The sequence below is a fragment of the Varroa destructor genome, unplaced genomic scaffold (assembly GCF_002443255.2).
Source record: "Varroa destructor unplaced genomic scaffold, Vdes_3.0 BEIS01000004.1, whole genome shotgun sequence".
Lineage (NCBI taxonomy): Eukaryota > Metazoa > Arthropoda > Arachnida > Mesostigmata > Varroidae > Varroa > Varroa destructor.
The window spans coordinates 31,159,360-31,165,399 of NW_019211457.1; the positions used below are offsets into that span (position 1 = coordinate 31,159,360).

The window sequence follows — 6,040 nt, forward strand, 5'->3', positions numbered from 1 at the left end:
ATCCTGTAAAGAGAAAATCTGCATGGGAATTGCATAGCCGCGAATTGCGTCGCGGCGTACACAGTATCTAGATACTATATTTTATCCTTTAGAGAAGTTCACATCCGTCGAATCGTCCATCCCAGTAGGAAACACTCCCGCAACGTCTGTGTCCAAGACATTCGTATTCGACAACAGGTGCGTGTTATCGCACGGATGTTCGATCCTTAAACTGTTCACGTACGTCTTCAAACCTAAACGTCTATCAATTGGCAGCCTCACATAACAACAAAGTACTTGTCATTCACGTCTGAACAAACACTTGGTCTATGCCCTGTTCGGATTTGCTAACGAATGATTGCTCCGAATTTTGCTGACTGCGCTACTGATGGCAGCGTGATTTGTGCTTGCTAATTTTCGGCAGAGCCTTCAACATACGTGTGAACGCTAATCCTTATTTTTTTTTCTCGTTATCGAACATATCTGGGCCTTGTTTCTCGTTCGAATTCCCCTTCAAGTTCGTCTACACAAGGCACGGCACAGAGCCAACAATAGATTTCTTTTTGCCATACGCATTGTAAGTACTGTAATACTATTCCGCGCGCATCGCCACATGACCAGCTTGCATTTTGATTCACTTGATCGTCGCCAGATGCGTTAACTAACGGTATGTTATCGGCCACAACACCGTTGGATCTAGCGGATGAGCGTAAGGGCAGCGCCAACAGCTAACGAAATAACGTGCGTCCGATTGTGTTAGCGGTTGCAATGTCCGCTATTGCGTCCAGGGGTAGGCCCAAAGGAGAGGGTGCACGAAAAGTTCGGTGAGGGCAACTACGGCTGAGGCTACCGCTAATCCCTCCACACATACATAAAGCCCCACCCACGATTTCCACTACTTGGGCCAGCCACAGCGAAAATGATAACGACATTAACAACAACTCCAGACATCGTTGGTCCCTGACGCACGCTGCCCTTGACTGTGTTACAAGGGCAAAAAAGGAGCAAGCGGACCAAACGTGAGCCAGGGGAAAAGTGACCCAGGTACCATCATTATGTTTTGTTCATGAGATAGATTACAAGAACGACACAAGCCCCTACTAACAACAATGACATAACCAGTGAGTATTGACAATGGTCAGTTAGTTGGTCATGTTAGTAATACATAAGATGACAATACATATTTATTGCAAATGACACAAACGACGACAACAACAAAGCTAGAGCTAAATTCATGTCGTCGGCACGCATTGATGGCTCAACAATGGATTAGCTGAGTGAGCCATATCTATTCGTTACTTCATCAGGGATGCTAGAGCAAGTGATTTGTTTAGGCCAACTGTTTGAATAAGTTTTGCAGAGACGATATACCCCGGATACCCCCAATATTTGAGTAATAGAGTCTGGAACACGCACGACGAATGGGAGGCTGGCAATGTCGAGTAACTGTTGCTTGAGAAAGTGGCACACGCATGTATTTATGGGCTAATCACAAAGGGTAATTTATTAATCTCGAGAAACCATTATGCGTGTATGCATGAAACTAAAGTATGATGTTCTAGATGAAAAAGCCATGTAGGCAGGTAATACACAGAACAAGAATATATCCAAGTTGAAGTAAAAGAGGCACTGGCTTGGCGTGTTGGAGATTCGACGTACGCTTAGTATGTAGCAAATATTATAAATTCGTATCTTATAAAGAAATAAATTTGAGTGTAAGTATTTGGAAAAAGGATTCTTATCTTCAAGGATTCTCAGCTTCTAAAAGAAAAGAGAGGGGCCTTCAGCTGTACCACAAGATATTTGATGCAATAGATTTCTTAGCCCATAACTATGAACGTTGGATAATAGAATTAGCGAAACTCTGTCTAATATTCAGCTGAAACCATTATTTACTACCTTAAATTTTCGGCCTATGTAGTAGGTTTCACTTAATGATCAGAGGACCTTTGGCATACGAAAATGCATTGATAATATTATGTCAGTTATAGCTGATGAACTAGTGACACAGTCGCCTATTGTGTTTAAAAAAAAGAAACCGGAGCAAATAGCGAATTCAAGTTACACTGCGAAATAATTGCGTGACCAATTTGTTGTCCCAAGGTAATCCCTCCGCACCTGCAATTTAAGTATCCATCGTAAATTACATCAACACTTAAGAGATTATAGAGCTAATAGTCACTTCGGTTGACAGGCGGAATGGCGTTTAGTTGATGACATTTATCGGAGTTAGTCGTTCTAAACCTCGTAATGTTTTTTCGGAGCTTCCATCATGTCAAACGTGTTGAATACCGTGCTAGAACAATAAATCGTGTTCGTTAGGTGACCAGAATTTGGTCAGAAGGTATCCCAAAATAGAGTTACAAAACACGTAATTATGACAGTGCTTTTTCAATTTTTCCCACAGGAAGATGTGAATTTTAGGTCAGTTGAACGATATCCGTGTGCGCACATTAGCGTCTATTATTTTCTGAAGGTCTGTCTGAGCCTAGGAAAAAAATTATGACTCTGAGTTGAAATGCTTTATATCACACACGGTTAGCGAAAACAACTGCAATGTAAATGCCCAAAATCAAACCGATCTAGATTTATTCATAGCAGAAATTGAAACAGTATCTAATATTCGCTGTAATCTAGTGTTACTCACAGGTAAAAAGCAAACTATTGAACTCACCAGAAAACACTGGCCAATAGTCAGAAAAGACAACCACCCTAGCATTATATTCTTAAGGACAGAGATACGAGACTGGTCATACTAATAGTAGGTTTTCCCTGAAATTGCAGGAAACCACAAACATTTCCGGAACACAGATCCACGCGGATAATGTTGCGTATCATAGTATCGGACTTGAGCATCGACGGAGAACGCAACTTGAATTTTTCGGTTAAAAAAAAAGAAGCTAGCAACGCAAAAAATTCTCCTCGCAAATAGCAGCTGCGATTAACCTGACAGCCGAAGGCGAAATATTAGCCCGGAACCTACGGTTCATTATTAGGGGCATTCATGAATTCATGATAATATAAAACATAGCGTCAACTTTATAGGTAAATGTGGCGGAGTACAACAACCTAGGAAAAGCTTTGAACGCTGATAATCGCCATAAGGCAACTTGAAATAGGGGAGCTACTTAGACAAGTTCAAAAGAAAGTGGGTTACGTTCGAGTAAGGAGCTGATGTCCACAAAAACTCTGCTCAAACTGCTTTAAACGCAGTCACTAGGCAACCAACCACCTAGCAAAGAAAAAGGAGGTAGCAACGAAACAATTAGGACTACGAGTATTACCTGTAAAGCGTTTTCCAGAATGTTTATTACTGGTTTGACTGCAGTACTGATGATCACCAAGCGAACAGGTTAGGGCACCTCACCTATTGAGAGGAACCCCACCGGTAATCTAGTACTCAAGCTAAACAAACATTACAATGACAAAAACTAGTTTTTCAAGAATAAAATTCAAATAAATCAAGGCTGGCATGCGACTTGTGGGAGCAGTTTGTAACCGTTAGCAAAGTCAAGATAAGCATACTCGCTGAGCCTAATTAGAAAAGTGAAATGGAGCATAACGCATAAACCAAAGAGGCGCAATAAACGTTACCGTTTACGACTCCAACATGCGTGTTACAACCAGTAGTAAATGACAGGTAATCATCTTCGATGAGAATGGAAGATTACTCAATCGTAGGTACTTACTCTTGATTTAGTGTAAATTTTGCCGCCCTTGGATAACTGGCCCCACGAAATTCAATTCGGGCTTAGCTTTAGGAATTGGAGCAATCTAATTATAGTCGATCGCTTTAACGGACATTCTACTTCGCGGAGTAATAGTCATGCAACGTCTAGGTAAAATGCTCTGAAAAACTGCATGGCGACAAATACCCTACATAAAATTAACTGCACTCACGCGTGCAGGTGGAGGAGCTGCCTCGGCTATCGATCCCGAAACTATCTCTACCAGCCTCCAACATCGTATAACCCATTGAACATTAAGTCACGAAGTCGAGACCGTTCCTGGTCACTTCTACATGAAGTAGAGCATGTGTAACCGCGATAATAAAAACACGCTGACCTTACGCTCTTAAGCAAACATTGGTCCGGCTATTTGGAATCACAGAACGGATTAACAAGCCTTCACACTGGTATTCCTAATTAATCTAAAAAAAGAGCGCCAAAATCTGAATGATGGCCTTAGAAAGCTCACTAAGAACTACTGATAGAACTCCAATATTAAAAGTAAAATAGACTGTGTGTTGATTTAAGAAGGTTGCTAAGAACGAGAATGTTACGCTCGTAACACTAGAATTGATCCAATCTCCGACAACTTGTATATAAGTTTAGGAGTCTCTTTAGAGCAAATAAGTCACTTTACTAGGACAAACTCATAGATGAGCTCAATAACAATGTGTGGAGATGAACCTGTAAAATATTTATGTGCAAGATGTCTGACGCTGACTCTAACAATAAACTCAAGCTTGAGTTTGTAACTGATGTTATAAAAAGACTGTTTAGTAGCTCGACAACAAAATTCCACAGTCCGCGCAGGGTAACTCGAGCTGTCTAACCCTCAAAAAGTATACAATCTACGCGGCCGGACGGCGCCCCTGCAAATCTAGTCAAGTGATTAATAACCCAGAATCCAGATCTATTTGCAGAGATTATGGATAAGATATAGATGACAAGGTCATTTTTAGTAGACTGAAACTATGCAATCCTTATTGTGCTACCCAGACTCGTTCGGGGCCAAAAATAACCCATTAGTGTATAGGCCGACATGGTCACTGAACGCAATTGTAAGGACACAGAAAATATGATTGCCTAGGGACTTCTCAAAAATAACGACATTCGATTTCTTAATTCTACACCAATCTGCCCAGCAGGGCAATTAAAATAGAAGGGACACACTTCGCAGACAACTTACATTTACACAAAGTTTTACTTGTATATAATTTTATATTCCACTCGATTTATAAGTATGCTTTTTAGAAGTTCAGCAACGGGCGTATGAATGGATGGAGTGAAGGAACAAACAGCGGGGCAACCAAGGAGAAAACGAACACTTCAAACAAAAAAATAGATACTATTTTTCTACCGAACTAAAATTTAACAGACATCTGCTATAAATCTATAATCGGAATTAAGGAGCATTACTTCAACGATAAAAAAACTATTCTTTATTAAGAATAGGAATGGTATTCCTAACACATGCAGAAGAAATTCCTGAAGTGTCTATTTTTTTTTTTTAATAGATTACGGTTTCTTCAGGTGTCTGCAAGGCAGTATATTGAAAAAGGTTCATATAAATGTACGTGTTTATGAAGCCTATATGTAACTGCCAGTATCGATGTGGGAATAACTGGATGTTTACTTTGAATGTAAGATAAGAACGGCTATCAACAACAATGATTTAATGTGATTTTTAGCTTTCAATTGGATTTCTTGTGAACTGTAAGATATCATTCAACCGGGTTTAATAAATATAAAACCCGGTATATATTATACATCAGAGCATACATACCGGTTGTAAAACCCCGAGAGATATCTCGAAGGGAGTAACTTCTCGAAGTCGTTTGCATAGTAGATTGTCTATTCTAGTGAAGTACTGAAGTAATGTTTTCTAGCTAGGATCATCGGGCTTCGTGTATAGCATTTTTTCTACTAAACAGTATAGATATATATTCTGCTACTGGTATGTAGTTCAATCGAAAATAAAATTTTCGTGCCAAACACGTTTTCTTAAAGTAGATAAACTTTGAAATACTTTGTTTTATTATGACATGGTTCAAGAAATAAACTGTTAGTCGAAAAAATTTTTTTTCGAAAAAGTTTTCAAAAATTGTCTGAGAAATACATGAGAAATACAATATCCTTTTTACTAGCCCGGAAAAAAGTACCTTTAGCTGAATCCGAGAGATAAATAAATAATAAACAATAAGTGCCTTTGTTGGAATGACAACCCAAATGTCCAGTTTGTAAAACAATTTCAAAAACAATATTCATTTTATTTTTTAATTATCCGTATATCATTGGCAGCTATACATCATTATATAATGTATAGCATATTATAT

The 6,040-nt window shown here is 39.2% G+C and overlaps 1 long non-coding RNA gene across 1 annotated transcript; it reads left to right on the forward strand.

Moving 5' to 3' along the window:
- The first annotated feature begins 961 nt into the window (after positions 1–961).
- LOC147756079 (uncharacterized) lies at positions 962–3,588 on the forward strand. Its single transcript, XR_015325941.1, has 2 exons — positions 962–1,100; positions 2,764–3,588. It is a non-coding gene; the product is annotated as an uncharacterized LOC147756079 (long non-coding RNA).
- The last annotated feature ends 2,452 nt before the right edge of the window (positions 3,589–6,040 follow it).